Genomic DNA, 25,260 nt, shown 5'->3' with positions numbered 1-25,260 from the left:
TTTCCTTTTCAAGTGAATCTTGAAGATGTCGATTAGGGACTGATCAAAGAGAAAAGTGTTTGTCTTCAGCCTCTTCAATATCGTCCAACATTCAATTTCTTTCTCCATTGCCACCAAGGCATATAAACACAGCTTTTCCTTCCCGGTTAAAGGAAGGCGGCGGTGCGATTTTCACTATAGTTTCAGTTGACAGCCTGATCCGTCCTACACGCGACAGCAGGTATTCGACATAAACCTACAGGTCAACAATGCTAGGGCACTGGACGAGTGCATGCAGGACCGTCTCATCGTTCTGCACACATCTCAGACATGCTCGGCTGACGGCACTTCCGCGCCTTTAAAGTTTATCTCGGACAGGCAAAGCTCCCCGGTAGCACTGCCAAGCCATAGATTTTTGGAAATTATCCATCGGTCCCGGGCCGAAAGTTCTCTGGAAAGAGCGGCTAGCTGATCTTCGATGCCCAAGGTCTCCTCAAGAACTTCGTCGCAATTTCTCTCCACTGTTTGTTGGCACTCCGTCGCTTACGACGTCGAAGGTTCCAGTTGATCCGATCAACGGAACAGCCTGCTCATGAAATTAACGTGCAAGTGGCTGAGCACTCCACAGACACGTGTACCCTTAACGTAGTTCTTGGGGATAATCAACGTGACACAGTGTGACAATGCTGACCCTTTGAATTACAGGCACAGTAGAAACAGGAAGAGTGAGTGAAAATTGTGGTGGAAGAGTACAGCAGGGTTCGCCACCATCCGCTGCCGGAGCCTCGTGGAGCTTTAGGTGTTTTCGCTCAATAAACACTCACAATGCCCGGTCTGGGAATCGAAACCGCGATCCTATGACTGCGAGTCCGCTGCCATAACCATTGGGCCATTGCGCCTCCACTCTCTCCACTACTCCTCTATAAAAAGCTAAAGTGGACGTTCCACCTATCGCAGTGTCCGATTGGCTGAGGGCTGTGAGCGCTTGAAGACATTCCCGTTAAAGAAATTAGCTGCAGAAATACCTTTCTACTAAAGGCACAAGGACTGTTTTGGTGGTGGGAGGGGATTAGTCGATTACATCAACTCCAGTGTTTCGCCGATTCTTATTTCATCGACCCCGAAAGGATGGAAGGCATAATCAACCTCGGTACAATTTGAACTCAGAACGTAAAGACGGACGAAATGCCGCTAAGCATTTTTTTTTTTTTTTTTGCCTGGCGCGCTAACGATTCTGCCAGCTCAATAACAAACAACTTGACACATTGAGCCTGGTGGCTTTTGGTGAGAACAGAAAAGTCACGGCCGGTCGCCCTTGATCACAGGTCCATCAAATCTATAGGGGTTGGACAAAATTGAAACACCTTAAAATTTCAAACAAATTTATTTTAATATGGGATAGGACCGCTGGAATCCTGTGATGTGTGGACTCGTACAAAGTTTGAATTGTTTCAAAAGGAATTTTTGTCCATTCTTCAGCTGAAACAGTTTCCAGCTCTTGTAGTGATGATGGTGAAGGATATCGACTCCTTATTTGTCTTTCTAAAATGCACCGTAAATGTTCAATAATATTGAGATCTGGGGACTGTGGTGGCCAGATAAGATGTTCGATTTCACTAGAATGTTCCTCGTGCCATTCAGTAACAACTTTAGCTGTGTGAATTGCTACATTATCATCCTGAAAGATTGCATTTCCCTCCGGAAATACTTCCGCAACCATAGGATGAATTTGATCAGATAAAATGCTTAAACAGTCTTGACTATTAATTCTGCCATGAAGGGAAACCATTGGGCCGGCGGATTTCCAAGATATAGCCCCCCCCCCCCGCCAGATCATCACAGATCTTCCTCCATGTTTAACATTTGGAAGAAGGCAGCCTAGGTCAAATGCTTCTTTTGGCTGTCTCCACACATATACTCGGCTGGTGGTTGGAAATAAGGTAAAGAATGACTCGTCCAAGAAAATAACAATCTTCCACTGCTTTAGGAACCAATTCTGTAGGTTTTTACTCCACTCTAAACGCTTTGCAACGTTTGTTTTTTGAAAGTAGTGGTTTTCTGATTGCAGCCCTCCCGTGAAATCCGACTTTGTGCAGCACCCGACGAACAGTTTTTTTTTTTGGAAACTGGGTTCTCGAGGTGGTCATTAAGCTCTGCAGTAATTTTGGGAGCTCTACTTTTGTGATCCTTTCTAACAATTCGCGTAAGAGTCCGACGATTCTTATCTGAAAGTTTGGGCTTTCTTCCGGAGTTTTGTTTCGACGAGAAGGTTTTTCCCTCTTTCTCAAAGGCTGTCATTACTTTCGAGACAGTACTTCTATATACACCAAACATTTCAGTTGTTTTCTTTACGCTAGCGCCTGCCATACGAGCACCAACAATTTGACCTCCTTGAAAGTCTTATAGATCTGTCATTTTAAGGATCTATTTTAAAACGGGGGCGCCAGTATTTTCTTAACGAAACACTAACGAAACACTTTGAAACTTGGGACACTGGTAGAATGTGTCATATAAAACATCTTTTACTCTTAGTCTTCTTAACAAAAAAAAGGAATTCGTAAGTTATTCCATGTTAAAGTTGTCGTATTTCTGTAATTTCAACCAACCACTAACGTCTATTCAGCTGAATAAGAGTTACTGCTGGGCAGTCATAAATATGTTATTCCCTGTGACATATTTCATCCGGTTTAATCGTAATTTATATGCATATATTGTTTATATAATATATTACGCTGTGCGTATCTATGTGTGTAACAATTTTAGAGTTCGGATTCTCGAGTTAGGGTTAGTTTTAGGGTTAGGGTTACGGTTACGGTTAACAGTCTAGTTAGGGTTAGTGTTAGGGTTAGGGGATTAATACGATATACACCGTTACAGCGCTAACTGTTTTCAACTGAATAGACGTCAGTGATTAGTACCCTAACCCTAACCCTAACCCTGGCGCCCCCGTTTTAAAATAGATCCCATTTTAATGAATTTTGATTACCTTTTTCTGGTGATATCTGAAAGAAACAGCAATTTTAGCAAATCATATTAAGCAACACTAATAATAAATAAAAAAAATATAAAAATAAACAAGCTTTTGACGGTTTTATAGATACTTCAAAATTATGATGCTATGATGCTAGTTGTTTCCATTATTTTGTCCAACCCCTGTATAACTTAACATTCCTCCTACCACCCTGTGTTTTGTACACAATGTGTATGTACTCTCCCACTTGGTTGTATGTTTTGTTTATCGGCCTGTGTGTGTATGTGTGTGTGTGCGTTTTAGATAGATAGATAGATAGATAGATAGATAGATAGGTAGATAGATAGTCTTTTTAAACAATGCGCATACTTTCCCACTTGGTTGTTTTGTTTATAATACGCATATATAATAAGTAAGATACATAGATAGTATTTTTAAACAATGCGTGTACTTTCCCACTTCATTTTGCTTATAACACGCAGACAGACAGACAGACAAACAGGCAGGCAGGCAGATAGATAAGATGCCTTTGAATGTGAGGTTTTCTTTTATCAATACTGCTGGTGCTTTGTGTTTTCTGTTAGGTACTTGTGTGAAGGCCGAGTGTGAGATATATTAGAATAAATAAATAAGAAGACAGAGTAAGAGAGAGAGAAGCAAAGAAAGTGAGAGAGGAGGTGAGGAGAAAAAATGATAATTTCTGAAAACGCCAAGCATTTTTGTATGAAGAACGGATCTGTTGTCGCTGTGGAGCCAAGAGAGGAATATGTCAGAAAGAGAGAGAAATGTTTTTTTTTCACCACTATGTTTCTCTTTCTCTGTCTCTATTTCTCTGCACTCTCTCTCTCTCTCTTTATCTCTATATTCTTCTGCACTCACTCTATTTCTTTGCACTCTCTCTCCCTTCCACTATTTCTCTGTACTTTCTCTCCCTCTCACTATTTCTCTGCGTACACGCACACTCACACGCGCGCACACTCTCGATCTCTTTCTCCGAACTCTCTCATCCTCTCTGTCTTTCTCCGAACTCTCTCATCCTCTCTCTCTTTCTCTGAACTCTCACTTCCACTCTCTTTCTCTCTCTCGCCTCCTCTCTCATTAAAATGCTCTCCATTTTCAATGCAGATTTTATTCTATTTATCATTATGAGGGCCGTCTACAATTTAACGATGAATCTACGCGAAAGAGAGTTTTATTTTGTTTCTGATCTCTTAATATGTGTCATGTAACAAACATGACCTCGTTATATGACGGGAGGAAGTATAATTTTCGGAAACCCGATATCTCTCTGGTAATTGTTTTTCTTGCAAACTAGACCAAGCAGTAAATAGCAGCAGTAGTTTTAAATGTTGAAGTCATCAAGTAGAGCAGTCAATTGCACGTAGCGTGTACAGCTTTTCTGCGAGCATCGATTAAATGCTGACAGCAAAATGATTGCCTTACATCAGATTTACATTGCTGGTTATCTCTCATCTTTCTCTTTCATGTCAGGTATCTCAGATTTATTTATTTATTCATTTTAGCACTGAACACAGCAGAGGAAATATGTTTCAAATATGGAGGATAGTTACTCATCTGGATGGCCAGCTCATTGTCAACAAATACACATATTCACAAGATCGGATATATATATATATATATATATATATATATATATATATATACTCTTTTACTCTTTTACTTGTTTCAGTCATTTGACTGCGGCCATGCTGGAGCACCGCCTTTTAGTCGAGAAAATCGACCCCAGAACTTATTCTTTGTAAGCCTAGTACTTATTCTATCGGTTGTCAAGCGATGGTGGTGGGGACAAACACAAACACATACATACATACATATATATATATATATATATAAATATATACGACGGGCTTCTTTCAGTTTCCGTCTACCAAATCCACTCACAAGGCTTTGGTCGGCCCGAGCCTATAGTAGAAGACACTTGCCCAAGGTGTCACGCAGTGGGACATATTATTTTTTCAACGTTCATGTAGGAGCATACAAACACACCAGCAAAGATAAGGTGGCATAATTTGTATAGGCAATGACTAGTGACCGAGACCTGTGGAAATATGCTGTGCGTGAGAAGACCCGGCAAGACAAGTGAGACCATAACCCGTGGCCTTTACCAGGGGTGTGGCCAGCCCACCTATGCGTACCTTTCCTTCTTTGGACACAAAACCCTGCTTGTGAAGACCTGTTGAGGCAATCGAAATCGAAACTGAACAAAATTTGATGACTGGCACCCATGCCAACCTTCCTTCATTGGACACTAAACTCAGTTTGTGAAGACCTGTTGGGGCAAGTGAGATCGAAACTGAACCAAATTTGATGACTGGCACCCGTGCCAGTGGAGCGCTAACAGAACCATCCGAGCGGGATCACTGCCAGAGCAGCGGTCTTGCTCCTGTGCCGGTGGCACATAAAATGTACCTTACTGGCACTTGTGCCGGTGACATGTGAACAAAACATTGTCTGACTCCTGTGCAGGTAGCACATAAAAAACACCATTTGAGCGTGGCTGTTGCCAGTACTGCTGGACTGGCCCTCATGCCAGTGGCACGTAAAAAGCACTCACTACACTCTCGGAGTGGTTGGTGTTAGGAAGGGCATCCAGCTGTAGAAACTCTGCCAGATCAGATTGGAGTCTGATGTAGCCATCTGCTTCGCCAGTCCCCAGTCAAATCGTCCAACCCATGCTAGCATGGAAAGCAGACATTAAATGATGATGATGATGATGATATTCATATATATTACAGTTATGTTGAAACGCGAAATGGGAAAGTGCAGTATTAACGACAAAACATTTGTGGAATAAATGATGGGCTAATTTGTCTATGTGACATTTCATGCATCCATTTGGAGGATTCCAGGCCCTAACCTGTCAAGGAAAATTGGGGTAGGAGTAGGTGATTTTTTAACGCATCGTAAAGCTGTCAGTGGATATACTCTCCTTTGCGACGATCGGCGCCGCATCTAACACAACCCATCGTATGGTTGACAGTCGAATGAATGTAGATGTAATGGAGATATTGTACGTAAATGGGCACATTCCAAAAAGGGGCTGCAATGAGAGATGGCAACGTTGCCATTGGATTGCTGGTGTGGCTGTAGAATAAGAAACATAAACTGATCCTATTCAGTCACATGAGAATATGTAGTAATGAATTACTTGAAAAAAATAAGGTGTAATGGCTTACCATGTGGTTGGTGAGAGTAATTGGAGAATACATTTTGAAACTAAAATCCATGAAGGAAACTACTTTGTTGATGCAGTCTTCGGATTTGTTGGTATTATGCCGAATGGTATCCATCTTCACCATTCACAATGAGCAGTGGATATTGGAGCACATCATAGGATGTAGTAATTCCTACAAAACCGCTTGGTAAACAATATTCTTTGTTTTCCCTTGCAAATAGATTTTTTTTTTGCTTCTCTCTCTAGAGCAGCCAACATTTAATTGCCATGTGAAAAACATGACTCTTTCAAGTGAAGTCCTACCACAGACATTGTTTGACCCTGGGATTTATTGATAGACATTGCAAAGCTGATACAAATAGGAAATTGCACTCTTCTGAAGGAAAAAGGAATTTCTGCTCCTGATGGAATGAGAGGAGTCTAGGATATGAAAACAACATCTCCTTTTCCACATCCAGAGAGAATGGTGGCATCATCTTCTTTACCACCAGGTGTGTCACACTGTAGAGTGTTGGTGGATCCAAATTCCTCAATAACATTACTGGAGTCCCCACTTTAGGTTCCAATCTGTTCCTGGAGGCTCCAATGAATTGAGAAATCCTGTTGGATAATTTACCACCTCTTCTGGATCTGGAATTGTATCAACTGACTTATAGATGTGAGGACTTCCAGGAAGGTACTGCAGCAGCTGCTCATTAATTTTACTTACAGTGCTGTTTTTTGCAGCTAGTATTGCTCTTTCACACAGCCAATTGAGATTGTGATAATTTTTCAACCAATGGAGGATCTCCTCTTTGGAGACATTATGTCAAGAAATATGATGTAATAAAATGAGATGACAATTATGTGTTAATAATGAAATGACAGTATAAAAAGGTAAATAATATCAGTATCTTAGCAAATTTTAAGAAATACATACAATGAACTGAGATGACACTTATGTTAATAATTAATTGTCAATAAAAAAAACATTAATTAATATCAATATTTTAAAAAGATGAAAAATGTTCAGCAGATTAATCATGCTGGATGTGAGAGAGACAATCAATTTCTGAAAGTTACTTCGCAAAGAGATACCTTCCTTCTCCATGTAACCCAGGAAAAGGTATTTTCTGATCCCAGAGGGCCCATTACACATAATGTGAAAAATTTTAAGAGTTTAAAACCATCTCTGAAACATAAGAAATGTATGTTCCCATTTTGGAGAAAATCAGTTGCAAACTTCAGAAGTTATCAGTTGCAAACTTCAGAGGGTTTACACACACACAACCTCACTTTTATATATAGATAGACATGTGTGTGTGTGTGTGTGTGTGTGTGTGTGTGTACATACACACATATATATACCTGAGTCGTCTAATAGACCATGAGTCAGGGAAAAAATGCACTCGTATATTTGTCAATAGAATGGGTATATTATCCAAAATATATATATTTATAGATGAGGATGGTCATTTTGCTAATAAACAAGCACTATTTATTTGATCTTTACTTTAGCATAATTATTATTAGTTTATTTGGCAGAGATCTTTCATCACATCGTGACCTCTTCTTGTCATGTCTATTCCATCTTGTCATATATATGGGCTGCAGCTTTGCCCATCCCAAATCTTATCAGAACAACCAGTGGGGTAACCACCTGAAACAAAAGCAGCAACAAAATAGAAGGAAATCATCAAGCATGAACCTCCAGGGTAATAGTGCACCAACAGGAAGAAATGCATCTCAAAAGAGTAGGAAAAGAGATCAGCGCATGCACTCTGCACCCCTCAAAAAGCGATATGCAGAGGCTGTACGAACTGCAGTTATCGAGCAACGGTTTTTTTTTTTAACATGGCCCAGAAGATAGTGATGCAGCTAACATGGATGCACAGGATGCAAACTCAAAGCCATGCATTTCAATGCACAAGAATATCTCAGGGGACAGGCCCAGGATGGCACCACAAAATCCTACCCAGATATCACGCCCATATTCCTATTGAACATCAAAGGTCTGCTAAAGCTCAGGAACAGAGGTAAAATTCTGTACCTGAAAGAGCTTGCTGCATGCAACCAAGCAATATGCATGGCACTCACTGAAATGCATCTAATCCCTAATATAACAGATGTCTGTATTTCATACAGACAGAAGAGGAAGAAACCACAGTGTAGTTGCTATGTACATCCGTGAAGATGTCACACCTCTTGTATTACTGTCACATTCAAACTCAGTTTGTGACACCTTGATAAGACATATAAAACAAGTTGATGTAGTTGTATGCACAATATATCATCTGTCAAATACCATGAAATATGTCAGCAAATTTGAGGAGAGTCTCAGCCACATAGAAGAGGTATTAACAAACCTTGATCAATACATCAATATACTTCTGGGTGACTTCAACTTTCCAAATGTTAAATGACTGGAACGCCACATCCTCTCTGGGATGTCACTGCATGAACAAAAGCACATACAGTCATTACTGGAACTCTCTAATATGCTGTTCATGGAACAAGTGATACTCATGCCAACCAGGGGAAACAACATCTTAGACATTTGCTTCACAAATAATGTGGACCTTATTCATACTGTGAGGGTGACACAGCACTCTCAGACCACAACATTATGGAAATTAAGTATGTATGGTCCTAAGCAAACTGCTAGTAACTATCAGAAAGACTCAAGCAACGTCTGACCTGAATTTCAATAAAGCAAAATGGGAATCAATCTGCAAAAAGATTCACAAACGAAACTGGTCCAACATCCTATGTATGCAAGACATTGACTTGAAACTAAGTCAGTTTATGTCAACAGTGCAAACTATATGCACTATTAAATACACCCCAGAAAGAAAAGCCAGCATACCGACAAACAAGATTCCCAGGGATAGAAAAATCCTTATGAGACGCAGGTCAAAGGTCTCAAACCAGTTGAATAGACAACTGAAGGATAGGGAGAAGTCTGTTTTAGTACAGACACTCCTAGAAATCAAAAGCAAGATCAAACTCTCTAATGAAACGGAAAGAGCAGAGAGAGAGAGAGAGAGAGAGAAAGAGAGAGAGAGAGAGAGAACAGAGCTGTGGAAAGCATAAAAACAAACCCTAAAACTCTATAAATTTGCAAAAGAAACAGCTACAATACAATAGAGTGAGCCTATGTACAAGAGAAATGTGTCTGCATGGATGATGGTGCACTTGCATTTAATGATTCTGCAAAGAAAGAGGCTCATTCTGAAAGACTGCTGAATGTTGAGAATGAATGGGAGGAAGAGAGCCCGCCAAATGTTGACCAAACTGAGGGAGCAGCTATCCAAATTGACAATACCTTGGTAGATAAGTCTAGTTGATGTGGCTCATTAGGATTTAGATTATACAAGAACAGCATAACAAATTGCCTCAGTCTCTTGCAAAGGTCTTAATTCAATGCATGTTCAGATATGTATACACATAAATATATGTGTAACTATTGAGAATATGTATGTAGGTGAGTGTATGTATGTATGTATGTATGTATGAATGGATGCATGCATGTATGTATGTATGTATGTATGTATGTATGTATGTATGTATGTAAGTATGTATGAATGGATGCATGCATGCATGCATGTATGTAATTGTCCCAAGTATGATTAAACTGCATCCAGTAGTAGAGCCCTGGTTCAGGAGTTTCCAGGATTTCCAGGCAGATGGAATCACCTTTTATCCGCTATTATTCCCAAGTCTACTCTGACCCATAGTAATAGCACCTGTCAAAGATCCAGCTATGGATAAATTAGCATATTAGACCTTGCCTACCTATGCATGTGAAGACTGAATCAGGCGGACCCTGTGGAAGAAACCTTCATGGTTAAACAGAGGGGAAATCAGCTGCTGCAACGCATTTTGGAGTGCAGAGAGCAAGATGAAACAAGTAAGACATTTTGGTCATCTACTGCATCTGTCTCCATCCCAATGTTGTCCAGGCCTAGTCTTACCACTGAATTGATGACAGTCACAAATGAGAGAGTAAAGATGATGATGTACAACTCCACTTCAAATAAAGACCATGTGAATCTTCAGTCATCCTTAAGAATGGCTAGATCAGGGGTTCTCGACCATTATTTTATTTATGGACCCCCTTGATTACTATCTTATTCTGGTTGACCCCCATAGCCATTCAATGTTTAAAAACTAATTTTATAGAAACTTCTTTCAAAATATCTACTTAGTTTTTCACACATTAATTTGTGTAGGTTGAACTATGTAAAATGTTAAAAAAAGAAACCTAACTGTTTCTTGCAATAAATACCAATATAAACATCAAAAGAAAAATTTTTTCAAGGGCCCTTAAAATGCTATCCTAGATCCCCAGTTTATTTTTTTTTTGTTGAATGAACCCCATCCAAAATCTTATATGGACCCTCAGGGGCCATGTGGACCCTAGTTGAGAACCACACCACTGGATTAGATGGTCCTCGAAACATGTATGCAAGTATGTGTGTGTGCATGGTACTTTGAGCAAATGTCCTCTACTACAGCCTCAGTCTGACCAAACACTTGTGAATAGATTTGAATGACAAAAGCTGAACAGAAGCCCATCAAATATGTGCACACACACACATCTGCTCCTTGTCCCACTATCATAGTTTCTTATCCCTCTATTTTATACCCCACTCAGTTGAGGTGGTGGGGTCTTATCTTGCAGGTACTTGATGACCTCAATGATCCTGGTGTCACATAAAAAGTACCCAGTACACTTTTTCAAGTAGTTGGTGCTAGGTAGGGCATCCAGCTGTAGAAACCATGCCAAAGCAGACATAGAATCTGGCACAGCCTTCTTGTGTGTCTGTTCCTTTCTCAAACCATCCAACCCATGTCAGCATGGAAATAAGGTATTAAATGATGATGATGATGATATATACACATACATACATATAAAAGTATATATCTACTACATATGTGGAAAATCGGTGTATGTTTGTTTGTGGCATTGTTAGCTAACTCCTCCTACATCGTTTTATTGATTTTGATGAAACTTGACACATGAGTAGAACTCATGTCTGGAAACCTCGTGACATACTTAGATTGTTGAAAAAATCAATAATACAGCCCCTGGAAATTGCTTTCTTATATCAGAGTAATAAGGCATTTCAATAGAACATCTTTACCCCGGGAATTACTGGGTACACCAGCTAGATATATATTTATCTTTTATCTTTTACTTGTTTCAGTGACTAGACTGTGGCCATGCTGGGGTGCCGCCTTGAATTTTTAGTCGAATGAATCAACACCAGTACTTATTTTTTAAGTGTGGTACTTATTTTGTTAGTCTCTATTGCTGAACCACTGAGTTACAAGGACACAAACACACCAACATCGGTTGTCAAGTGATGATGGGGGCATAAACAGAGACACAATGACAAAGGCACATAGACATATATGTACTGATATACAGGGTGCATAAGATATTTGAGGACAGATTAAAGTTTATAAAAAAAAACAGATATAGAACAACAGATAATAACTTTATTTATCAAAAAATGCTATGAGGATAGAAATAAACCTTTTCTATAATGTTATTCAATAAAGCCACCTTCAGCTTCAACAACTGCTTCTATATGAAATCTAAGTCAACTACTTGCTTGAATCAAGTGGTCTTGGTTCATTTTGGACATTACTCTGACTATGACAGCTTTCAAAGAATCTTTGCTGTTATGGGTGTGTTCATTTGACCTCTCTCAACAACGCTCCACATGTAATAGTCCAATGGATTAAGATCTGGAGAATTAGGAGGCTAAATGTTAGGGGTTATGTGATCATGAACATTTTCAGCCATCCATTCCTGTGTTACTAGAGCCATGTGTGATAGTGCAGAGTCTTACTGGAACACATATAACCTTCCATTGCATACACTGTCTATCCAGGGCTTAACAACTGTTTCCAGGACTTCAATGTAGGTGGCAGAGTTAACTCTAAGGCCTTGTGGAAAGAAGTAAGGAGGCATTACATGTCCTTCATTGCTGACAACCCCTAAAATCATGACAGTTGCAGGAAATTTTGTATACATATCACTTGGAACTTCAGAAGGATCTGCACATAACCATCTGTTATTTCTTCTGTTAACTTTTTGATCTTGATCGAAGTTTTTCTCAATTGAGAAAAACCAAACCAAATCTTCTGCTGGATTTTTCAGTTTGTTTAAGAACCTTTTAAGATTTGATGTAGTGATTTTCTTTTGCTTTTTCTGACCTTTCCATGTCATATAAGACTTATATCTGATGTCGTCATGAAAAACATTTCTGACTGTTCCTTCTGACACATGGAGATCTTTTGCAATTGACCTTATGGACTTTCTGGGATTATAATCAAGGGTCTGTTGAACTTGCTGGATACATTCAGGTGTTCTGATGATTTCAGAGTGTTTAGAATGCTTTTTATGCTTTGATACTGGTGATAAGTTTCCATCTTCAGTCTCTAACTCCTTACAAACTTTGTAGATGAAAGATCTGGCAACTTTTCAAAATCAAGATATTTCTAAATCGCTATGCTCCACCTTTATAACCACAATAACAGCATGCCTCTTCATTTCTTGAGTAAGCTGAGGGTATGCCATTATCATTTTCTGGAACAAAGATTATACAGAGTTATTAAAAAATGCAGCAATGACCCAAAAAATGTATGCCCTCAAATATCTTACGCACCCTGTACATATGACAGGTTTTCTTTCAGTTTCCATCCACCAAATCCACTCACAAGGCTTTGGTCAGTCCAAGGCTATACTTGCAGACACTTGCCAAAAGTGTCATGCAGTGGGACTAAACCTGGAACCATGTGGTTGAGAAACAAGCTTCTTATTTCTTTGTTGCTCACAAGGGGCTAAACATAGAGGGGACAAACAAGGACAGACAAAGGGATTAAGTCAATTACATCGACCCCAGTGCATAACTGGTGCTTAATTTATCGACCCCGAAAGGATGAAAGGCAAAATCGACCTCGGTGGGATTTGAACTCAGGACGTAGCAGCAGACAAAATACCACTAAGCATTTCGCCCGGCGTGCTAACGTTTCTGCCAGCTCGCCGCCTTGTTGAGAAACAAGCTTCTTACCACACAACCACGCTTGTATATATATGCACACACACACACACACACAACATACATATACAGGTATATATATCATATGAGCAAGTTTGTATGTGTATACTTGATTCATATTGACTGCTAAATTCTTTATCCAAAAAGCCAAAATAAAAACAAGATTTGTTTTGAAGCACCCATTTGTCAGTGGGTCAGTTATACAAAAGTCATACACGTGTGTGTGTGTGTGTGCACTTACACTTTTGGCTTTCTTTAGTGGCTCATTAGGATTCAAATCATGCTGGTGCACATAACAAGCTGCCTCAATATTTCACTATAGGTCTTATTTCTCATTTTTTGTGTGTAACTGTTGCCATCTCCACTGCCACTGGTGCTAAATTTCTGAACTTAACTATTCTAGCTCTCTCTTTCTATACTTTGTGGAAAGCTTCGTATTTTCAGTCATTCTCCCCAGCTCTCTCTATTATTAATTATTTCTCTTCTTGTTTTATTCTCTCTTTATCACCACTTTTCCCCCTCCCTCTTTCCAAATATGTCTCTTTGTTATATATTTTCCTTTTGTCTCAGTTTTATCCTTTCTCTTTTCCCCTAGAATCAGTTGTATAATGACAGTATTAGCAACTTTGATGTAGAGCTGCTGTTGATTATGATATAACGGCTTATTTTAATATAAGCAGAAAGACAAATTTTGTGGACATGGATTTAAATTGTAATCACAGTAAAATGTATTTTATTTCTTTTATAAGGAGTTGGCCACAAATGATTTGTAGGTAAAGTTCCCTTCTCAAGTCATACTGACTAATAAGGGCTGGTTTCCCAGTTTCCACAGCACATATATTCCCCACCTGGACAGTACACCAGTCCATCGCAGAATTACTCATTTTTGCCAGCTGAGTGGACTGCAGTATTGTGAAATGAAGTGTTTTGCTCAAGAACACAATGAATTGCCTGGTCCAAGAATCAAAACCATAAGCTTACAATCAGTAGTCCAACACCCTAACCGCTAAGCTATGTGTCCGCATTAAACGATATATCCATCAATAATGCCATGGAAAAAAGTAGACTCGCCACATGCACACAATTTTTTCTGGTTTATAGGTGAGATTCACTTCAATGAAATCGATTCCCATAATATTTACAGAGCTCTCAGACCCATGCAGGGTGAAAGAGTTCTTCAGTATTGTTAAAACTTAGGTGGTCCATGGTCTCTGTGATGCACCAAATGGTTTCCAATGCCAACATTTGTCAAGGAGACACAACTAGGTGAAAATCTCTCTCCTTCTTATAGACCAGTGGTTCTCAACCAGGCTCCATATAGCCCCTGAGGGCCCATATAAGATTTCTGGTAGTCCACAAAACAAAATAATTAAATTGGGGATCCAAAATAGCATTTTAAGAGTCCTTGAAAAAACAAATGCTTTAGATGTGGGAGTGGCTGTGTGGTGAGTAGCTTGCTTACCAACCACATGGTTCCAGGTTCAGTCCCACTGCATGGCACCTTGGACAAGTGTCTTCCATTATAGCCTTGGGCAGACCAAAGCCTTGTGAAAGGATTTGGTAGATGGAGACCGATATATATATATATATATATATATATATATATAATTTTGCTTAAAAGAGTTCCAACACTGTCTGTTTTTTATGTTTTATTTATATTCCTGCAGAACTAATGTGGGGTATAGAATATGGAATATACAATATATAATATGATATACAATATACAATATAAAATAAAATAAAATAAAAATGGATGGCACCATGAAAGAAAGTATTGAATGTAGATGAAATATTGAGTGTTCAATATAAAGGATCAAATATACAAATAGGGAAATAGCCCTGAAACTCGAGTCGCCTTTATATATATATATTTATATTTATATATTTATATATTTGATCCTTTATATTGAACACTCAATATTTCATCTACATTCAATACTTTCTTTCATGGTGCCATCCATTTTAATTTTATTTTATTTTATATTGTATATTGTATATTGTATATCATATTATATATTGTATATTCCATATTCTATACCCCACATTAGTTCTGCAGGAATATAAATAAAACATAAAAAACAGACAGTGTTGGAACTCTTTTAAGCAAAATAATATATTCCTCTATACACAATCATACAAAAAAACCCACCTTTTTTGTATTTATTTTTACTCGCATATATATGTGTGTATGTGTGTGTGTGTGTGTGTGTGTTTTCGTGTGTATGTAATTGTCACCCCAACATCACTTGACGACTGATGCTGGTGTGTTTACGTCCCTGTAACTTAGCAGTTTGGCAAAAGAGACCAATAGAATAAGTACTAGGCTTACAAAGAATAAGTCCTGGGGTCGATTTGCTCGGCTAAAGGAGGTGCTCCAGCATGGCTGCAGTCAAATGACTGAAACAAGTAAAAGAATTGGTATGCATTGCAAGAAGCAGCTAGGTTTCTTTCTCTAACCTCCACAATTTAATGCGTGAAAAACAAAATAGGAATTTTGAAAGAAGTTTCTATAAAACTAGTTTTTAACCATCAAATGGCTATGAGGTCCACCAGAATAAAATAGTAATCATAGAGGTCCAAAGATAAAAAAAATGGGTGAGAGCCCCTATTATAGACAATAAGCATCAGAGGATGGAGGCTTCTAAATAGTGCATGGGTAGAATTGAAATTGACAACATAATTCCCCAATGCCCATTCCTGACCAAGACATTTCATGTACATATCAATTTTAAGTTCTGCAATTAAATAAGGTCCATGAAATATGCCTGAAAATATATTGTCAAGGTATCTAATGTTGCAATGTTTGTTCTGATGCAGTAAAAAGCCACAGTAAAGTTTACCAATTCCAGCAAGACCAAACAAGAACAATGCTACAGCAGCAATGGGATTTTCTGACACTTCATCATCTTTCTTATTGATGAAGGTATCCCAACATTCAACAACTTAATGTCTACTTAGAAAATAATTAGTGAGTTTACTTCACTCAAGCAACTTTTGCATAGCAAACACAGACAGGGAAAACAATGCTTACAACCTTTTTCCAAGCTGTGCCAGTATGATCCCTCTGTAAAGCATTGCTGTCCCATCAGAATTATTCCTTCCTGATGAGTGATGGAGATGAAAAAACTTCTATCAGGTTGTAGAAGGCCAACCTCATATGAGTTTTGACAGTACCATTGGAAGAGAGTATAAATAATGCACCAGCCAACATGAATGCTTCTTTCAATGAAGTGGGGTGTTCAAGATCATTTCAAGATCATTTCAAGATCATCAAATATTCAACAGTGAAATTTGCACTGTCTATAGAGACATGCTTTATATTCGGATTCCTGGAGAATGCTGCTGAGTAGGAGGCAACATAGTCAGAAGATTTTGTATCTCAAACAGCCAAAAGTCATAGGATTCTTTTCACCATTTCATTAATAAAACAACATGAACCATCCCATATGCTTCAGTTTTGATTCAAATATTCTAATGACCTTGCCAACGAGTTCAAAGAACAATCTCACAGAAGTACTGTAAGTAGGTTACTCAAATGAAATCTTTAGTGCAGCTCTTATTGACAAACTTAAAGATATAAATGGCCAAGGACTTCAAAAATGCAACAACTCTCAACCGAACAACACTGAAAACAATAATCTTACAGCAGAAATTTTGAAAGAGACATCTTATAATGTTGATACATTAACAGTATGTGTTGATAATGGTCCAAACTCACTGCAGCTCAGATACTAGCCTATTCTGCTATTTTTACAGGGTTCAGTAACAAGAAACTTGAATTTGCTTCTTTGATGTTCATGGTGTAACTGGAAAGATATTTTGATTTAGTCTTGTTGTTTACTAAAATCTGTCAACGTGAAAGTATAGCTATTATAGTTGTTTCTTCGGGTGTCATCACCACACTTCTTTCTGTAGCTATGTCATACATTCTATCTTTAAGCTTCTCTTTGACTTAAGTACATGACTAAGAATTTGGGAACCAGATATGTTCTTAAGAGATGCTAAATGGTTGACTGAGATGAAGGCACAATGGTACACTAGAGAACTTTGAAAGCACTGGAAGGTATATTATAGGACTTCCATGACAAGGGTTCAAAGTGGAAGGAGTATCTTCAGTGTTGCAACCCCACCCTCTTACATATATATATGTGCGTGTGTATGTGTCTGTATATATATATATATATATATATATATATATATATATATATATATATATATATATATATATATATATATATGTATATATACATATTTAAGGAACCTGTGCCAGTGACACTTAAAGGACACCTAGTACACTCTATAGCAGTGGTTCTCAAAGTTGGCGGTATTGCCCCCCTGAGGGGCAGTGGAACGTCCCAAGGAAGAGCTGAAGAAAAGTGGGGCAATAAAGGGGTAATGATTCATGTAAAAACAAAATAATGGGTTCGTTAGGTTAAGTTTTATTTGTAATACACAGTTGCTTTGAATTTGCTTCAGAAAGAGGTCTACATTTGTGATGGTTACTTGGGGTGGAGGCACTAGAAATGTAGCCTGGGTGTCAAGGGGGTGGCAGCCCGAAAAAGTTTGGGAATCACTGTTCTATAGAGTGATTAGCATTAGGAAGTGCATCCAGCTATAGAAACCAAGCCAAAACAGACTGGAGTCTGGTGCAGCTCTCTGGCTTACCAGTTACAGTCAAACTGCTTAACCCATGCCAGCATGGAAAACGGATGCTAAATGATGATGATGATGATGATGATATATATATACATACATTCATACATATAATGGGTTTTTTTCATTTTCCGCCTACTAAATAAATCCACTCGTTTATATCTCTATATTCCCTGCCTTAAACCTATATCCCTATATTCCCTGCCTCACACTCTTGAAAACTTGCCTGATCTTCTGTTCCTATCTCCCTAACTTGTTCCTCAGTGCCCATTGCCCTCACTCACATTCACCCTCCTGTGCCTTCAGGGCATGTCACCTCACTTCATCACAATTGTCTTCTTTCCTTTTCCAGATGCTGTAAAGTCTCAAGCAGTCCTGTTAATTCACTTGATGACTTCAACTAGTGTGTTTTAGCACTACCTCCCAGCTACACAATTACACATAGCTGAATACCGTACTTGACTGGTACCCAGTTGGATAGCAACTAATTCTGTATTGGTTTTTCATTTCAACTTGGACTTCAGATCAGCAAATAGCGTCAATGCCCTTCTGGGTCCAGAATTCACATTTTCAAATTTTATCTCTTGTCATATTGCTTCAGTGTCAGCCACTTTCCTTGGCATGTTACCCTTAATGATATTGTCAAACTTGGTTTGGACAAAATTGGTTTTCTGTGGGGATCAGCAAATGACTCAATGAAAGACATTACAATTTTCCTGTTCTGAGACAACAAGTCTTTCGTCTGGGATGCAACCTGCAACAATATTGTCTTTAGTGTTAGTCTGGTGAAGTCAAGACTGCATCTAGATGTTTACAACTGCATCAGACCCACAAAATACAGACTGACAAAATACCAACTGTTCTTCAAAAGTGCTTTTTTTTTCTCTCCGTGCCAAAACAAGCCCCACTCAAGTTGACTGACATAAAAATTGCCATCCATAGAAATGAACCCTGCATATTGCAATGACTCTTAAACACATCTTGTTTATCATTCTTTGGCATTTTATCTGCCGGAACTACAAAATATTTGCAATATTTAACACTTACAGTATGTCTATATCAAATATAAGTCATAAGAAAAAAATGAATGTTGTTTATATTAGTTTTTTTTTACTCAATATAACAGTAACATTGTCAGTTGAATTGTAGGTCCATTATCAAAACTAAAAGTAAGACCTGCGTCGGCCGGGAGTCGAACCCGGATCGACTGCTTGGAAGGCAACCATGCTAACCGCTACACCACCGACGCTGGTTCCGCAAAGCTGCTGAAAATTTAGTATATAATCAAGATTTACTATCTTGCTTGCTTGCTTGCTTATTTGCTTGTGTGTGTGTGTGTGTGTGTGTGTGTGTGTGTGTGTGTGTGTGTGTGTGTGTGTGTGTGTGCGTGCGTGCGTGCGCGTGCGTGTGTGCGTATGTGCTCGTGTGTGTGTGTGTGCATGCGTGTGCGTGCGTGCGTGCGTGTGCGTGCGTGCGTGCGTGTATGCATGTATAACCAAACTATTTATTTATTTTGTATAGAATTATAATATTTTTATAAATATTTTTCACAAAGCTTTCTTTCCAACACTGATAAAGCTTTATTTCATATTTAATTTAATTTACTTTAAAAACTATAGCCAGGTTGATGCTTTTTTTTTATATTACCCGTCATACTATAATTTTATTCGTACTTTAACATTTTTATTCTATTTCAACAATGTGTCCTCATTTCTCAATTTTTGTTGTTTTCTTCTGCCTTCCAAGCTAATGCCTAACAGCAGCCATAACTTCTACCTTAGTCAGCATACAGTTGCTTGCGTTCACATGCTGCTATTCCATGCACTTCACATAACGTTGAAGTAAATAAATTCAGTGGAAACGAAGCAGTTAAGGTTAATATACTCCGACTTCATCATTTGGCAACCTTTCTATCTCAAGAGTTATATACTGTCGTATATAACTTGAGATAGAAAGGGATAGATCTCTCAATCCCTCATTTCATATTGTCTACTTGGCAAGGCATTGTTATGCTTTTAAAGATCCTGTTAATTAAATAATTGCTATAGTTAATAAAATGATTTCTTGCTTAGGTTGATAGGATATTTTATTACATTCGTTATCTATCTATCTATCTATCTATCTATATCTATATCTATATCTATATATATAAGTATGTACATATATGTGTGTATACATGTATATATATTCTTTGTATTATTACATTATTGAACGCACACGTCCTTTTTTGCAAGTAAGTCTACTATTATTCTGACGTGACTATCTTTCTATCTATCTATCTATCTGTCTATCTATCTATCTATCTTTCTATCTATTTATCTATCTGTCTTCCTCCATCTTTCTATCTATACCTCTGTCCTGGCCTCTACTTCACTGCTATACAATTCTGTCCATTCCTCCTTGTTCCACTTCCTCCCTCCACCATCCTCTCTGCTCTCGTGTGACCTGTGGTCAACTTTCTTTTCACTCCAGCCGCTGTGAAGGCAAGACGAACTACTAGCGTTCTACCTCAGATTTGCGTTTGGCCGTACGGCTTTTGAATGTTGTTTTCACTGTCCATTTTTTCCTGTCTTGGTTTGTGTTTGCCACCTTGGAATCCTCTGTGTAGTGGGTTGATCCACTACTCAGGAAGAGACTATTCTAGAGTACGTTCTGTCTTATCTTCGAAACGTCTAGATAGAATAGAGACAGCTGATGAAGGGATATTCCAAGTGGCTTTCCGTTTTCCTATATGTTCGTTCCGTTGTCTGTAGTTTATTGTTCTAACGTCCTGTACCCTGATATGCATGTATATACACATGTAGATGTAAGTATGTACATATATGTGTGTATACATGTATATATATTCTTTGTATTATATATATATATATATATATAGAGAGAGAGAGAGAGAGAGACTAGATAGATAACTTTATTGCCCACACAGGGCTGAACACATGGGACAAATACAATGTAGAGTTTTTCTTTTCGAGGGAGCGGGGCGAAAACAAAAAAAAAAAATAAAAGATAAAAATAGGGACAACGATCAAAAAAGATCGAAATCGTTTGGAACATACAGAAGTCGAAATAGTACAAAAAAAAAAAGAAAAAAAAGAAACGTAGTTCCCAAAAATGGGGAGGTTTATCCGTGGAAAGACAAACCTACGAAAAGACCACGATAACCTCGGACAATAATGTCATACAATAACACATTTACAGTTAGTAACTTCTTTTTTTTCCTTTGTTTTTCTGGTTCATAGGATTATACTCAAGGTGGCGCTGTCATTCACACGTGCCATCCTTGCTACATTCACCCATCTTTTATTGAATCATTTGCTAGGCAAAACTTCTCTCTCTACTCTCACCTTCCTTTTCAAGTGGTACTTGAAGAAGTTGATGAGAGATTGACCAGAGAGGAAAGTGTTTGTCTCTAGTCCTTTCAGACGCATTCTTTCGTTGTAGCCACACGTACGATGAAAATGGCTCTTCCTTCCCGTTTGAAGGAAGGAGGCGCGACAATATTGACGATAGACTCGGCTGATAAACTGACTCATCCCACACGCTACAGCAGTCGTTCTACATAAGCCCACAGGTCGGAAATGGTTGGACACTGCACGAACGCGTGCAGAACGGTTTCGTCGCTCTGACCACATCTCGGTTAGGTTGGCCCTGTGTTTCTTGAGCAATGTCTGTAGAGCTTATCCCGAACGGGTAGCGCTTCTCGATAGCACTGCCAGGCCAGGGATCTATGGAAGTTGTCCATAGGTCCCGGCTCGAAAGTCCTCTTGAACAGGCGGTTCAGGCATTCCTTGTTGATGCCCAGGTTCGCCCCGAGATCGTCGTCGTACCTCCCCTCCACTAATCCCTTATAGAATGCGTTAGTTGTGATGCAGTCGCTCAAGGTCGACCCGGGACGGCAGAGTTGCTCGAGAGCAACGCGACACTCGCGGTGCCATTCGCCCTTGCTCGGCCTCTTTTTGATCCACGACTGCAGTTTGGTCATGGAGACGAGCTGCGGGAAAGCGCGCCGCACAAAGGGTTACCACACCTGTCCGCCGTCGTCTACGTAGAGTCATTAACCACGGCATGCCCAGCCCTCCTTTTAGCGGGTGTTGGCAGCAAACAGATCGCCTAACCATCGGAACGCTTCCTTTCCACAAGAAGCGGAAGAGGATGCGTTCTAGTTTGGTGATGGTAGGGTCAGGACAAGGAACGACGGTTAGACGGTAATTGATGAGAGATGCGATGTACGCGATCGCCACCTCCGCCCGACCTTTTAGGGACAGCTTCCTCTCGGCCCATTGCCGCGAGAGAGTGCCCCCCCCCCTACTCGTTATCTCGTCCCAGTTCTTCTCCGTTTGGAGGTCCGGACCAAACCAGACCCCCAGCAACTTGACCGAACTGTCGGTCCAGTGTCCCATGACGGTGACGTCGTCCGCGTATGCGGACACGCTCGTCCCGCATCCCAATTCTCGCGGGATGCTCCTCAGCGTCGCCAGCAGTAGTGGCTCGAGAGTCAATAAGTACAGAAGCGACGAGAGGGGGCATCCCTTACGGACCCAACGTGCAATGTCGAAAGGTCTCGATAAATGCCCATTCACGCGAATTACCGAATGGATGCCTCTGTACAAGGCAGCTATCCAGCCGCGGAAGACGAGACCGAAACCAGCCGCTATGAGGACAGCCTCCAAGTATCAAGGATTTTTCCTATCGAAAGCTTTGGATTGATCCAAATTGATCAGGGCCCCACCCATGCCAAGTTCCTTAACTACCCTATAATGCAGCACATCAGATGGAGGTTGTCATAGATGCTCCGGCACGGCGCACCTTTGCGCCTTGTCGACCAGTTTCCCGATGACAAGCGCCAACCTCTTGGCTAACACTTTGGCTAAAATTTTCAAATCTGCTTTGAGCAGAGTGATGGGCCTAAAGATATCTATTATGCCCCCCTTGTTTGGATCTTTCTTCAACATCGTTACGGCTCCTCGGCTCACAAAACCGGGGATGCTCCCGTTTTGCTGCCAGTTGCAGTACACTGCTGCCAAGACGCCTCCAAACAAGTCTGGCATACAGCTGTAAAGCTCGTAGGGCAGACCATCCAAACCCGGTGACTTGTCCCTCGAGCATCTTGCCATCACGTCCCGCACGTCCGCTACCGTGATAGCACCTTCGCAACACTCTGCCTCTCTCACCGAGAGTCGTGGCACTGAAATCTACCCTGTGTTCTCGCTCGCCACTCGTCCCGAACAGTCGGGCAAAATGCTGCCGAAAGGCCTCACACATTCTACTGGGCTCAAGTAATTCGCGCCTCTGTTCATCTACCACAGACCGGATGGTGGCTTTGTTGCCCTGTTGCGCCTCTGCCACCCGGGCCTCTCGCGCGGTTCCAACAGCTTCGTTCCTTAGAGCACACATGCTAGCCCTGACAACACACCCTTCGTGTTTGGCGTTGAAGTGTTAGTCGAGGGCCAACATCGCCGCCAATACGTCGGATACGATGCCACTTCTAATCGCCTCTTCTAGCTTCTTAATTAGGTCACCCTCTACTCTGTTTCTATCTATCGCTAGTGCTTCGCTATACTTAATCGTTTCTGCTTTTATTGCTCTCGTGAGGGCAAACCACCATTTGTTGTTGATGATGGCACCCGTCAAAGCCCTCTTTACTAGCGTGCTAATCAGGTCTCAGAAAACCTGTCTCGACAGGAAAGACGCGTTCAGTTTCCAGTAACCGGGACCCTGCCTATGTGCCTAATCTAAGTCTAACGTACACGTCACAAGTTTGTGATCCGTATAGCTGACTATGTGGAATTGTGGACATACTAAGCTATCACTATCTACTGTCCTACACAATATTCTATCTAGATACGATCTCGACGACCCAATGCAGTTACTTCACGTCCACGTTGGCGCATTCGGGTGATCGAGCCGGTACCTGTCAGACAGTTGAAAGCGTCTGAGCAGGTCTCTGAGGCATTTGCAGCCCCATCTATTCCTATCTCTGCCCACGTAGTCTAGATGCGTGTCGAAGGTAGCATTCCAATCCCCCACGAAAAGTAAAGGACGAGACGTTCCTAGGAATACTTCTAGACGTCGAAAGACATCCGGCCGACCTGATGCATAGACTGATATGAGTCGAAAAGCACACCCATTGCTGCCGTCGACATCCAGGACAACCAGTCTACCCTCCGGGTCTACGAATATTGTCTTTACTTCGAGATCCAGACTCTTGTGAAAAAGTACCGTCGTGCCACTACCGCCCATTCTCGGCAGACAGGAAGAAAAATAAATGTTAAACTGTTCGCCAAACATGGACTTTAGTTTTTTTTAGGAGTATTTTTGACATCCCCCTACCGCATTGGGGTAGAGGGATTCTAATGTGTGGTGCAAGGTCGGTGTGACATGCAAAATTTTGATGTGTTCTGGTGGTGTTGTATGTAGGTGGTTGATTGTCTTTATGTCATCTTCTGTTAGGTTTTTGTTTTTGAGTTTATATATTCCATCAACTCTGTTTTTAATGTTTATGGCTGTGAGCATCGTTGCTGTATATTTTTTGTGGTGTTGGTGTTGTTTGTGTTAGAGTTCGAAATGTCTTCAGGAGTTGTGTATCTCCCTGCTTTATTTGTGTTTGCTTTTGTTCTTTCTTTGCTCCTTTTCCTCCTTCCTTTTCTGGTTATTTGCCATTCCTCACTGCTTTCGTCTTCCGAAGAAATTTCTGCAGAATCGGAAGGGAGTAAGGGTATATTGTAAGCGTCTATGTGTGTTTGTGTAAGTGGTTATGTTGTTGTTTTCGTTGGTGTTGGTTGTTAATTGTTCGTGTGAGGTGTATGTGATATAGGGGAGGGGGAATCAGTTTTAGTATCTTCTTTTGGTGTTCCTGTACCTTTAATTCTTGCTGTTGTTGGTGGTGGTGTTTTTGCAGGTGCTGTTTTATTGTCGATTGTTGGTGTGTTTCTTTTGCCGTCTTCTGTATCGATGGTGGTGTGGGTAGTAAGGCTTTTTTTCTCAGATTTTGGTGGTGGTTGTTGTTGTTGTTATTTTGTTTTTTGTTTTTTGTGGCAGTCGGACAATCGTTTTTTAAATGTGTCTCGCTGTTGCACAGATAACTGCATGACTGCCTGCCCTCCACCACTACGTACAACTTGTGTCCTTCAGTTAATTCAATGGATGTTGGTATTTTATTTATTGATGTTTGATCAATTTGCAGGAAGATTTCAAGTCTTTCCGACCCAGTTTTGCTGTTCTAAGACAGCAATTTCTAAAATGTTAATTTCTTCCATTTCGAAGCAGACGGCAGATTGTGTCTCTACTTCTGGAAGTACATTTTTTTTTTTTTTTTTTTTTTTTTTTACTTTTGACACTCTCTGGCCAAGATAAGTTGGTATCATCACTAACTCATCCATGTGGAGAGTCGGTGTTGAGAACCGTTTGAC

At 40.0% G+C, this 25,260-nt stretch overlaps 1 long non-coding RNA gene and 1 other non-coding gene across 2 annotated transcripts; one reads left to right on the top strand and one right to left on the bottom strand.

Moving 5' to 3' along the window:
- The first annotated feature begins 4,046 nt into the window (after nucleotides 1–4,046).
- LOC149136577 (uncharacterized) lies at nucleotides 4,047–18,894 on the top strand. Its single transcript, XR_016241076.1, has 2 exons — nucleotides 4,047–4,441; nucleotides 18,204–18,894. It is a non-coding gene; the product is annotated as an uncharacterized LOC149136577 (long non-coding RNA).
- A 134-nt stretch (nucleotides 18,895–19,028) lies between these two features.
- Nucleotides 19,029–19,100, bottom strand: Trnag-ucc (transfer RNA glycine (anticodon UCC)). The gene has a single exon. It is a non-coding gene; the product is annotated as a tRNA-Gly (tRNA).
- Between the last annotated feature and the right edge of the window lie 6,160 nt (nucleotides 19,101–25,260).

The sequence above is a fragment of the Octopus bimaculoides genome, chromosome 3 (assembly GCF_046866305.1).
Source record: "Octopus bimaculoides isolate indiv1 chromosome 3, ASM4686630v1, whole genome shotgun sequence".
Classification (NCBI taxonomy): domain Eukaryota; kingdom Metazoa; phylum Mollusca; class Cephalopoda; order Octopoda; family Octopodidae; genus Octopus; species Octopus bimaculoides.
This window is presented reverse-complemented; position numbering and strand designations above follow the sequence as displayed.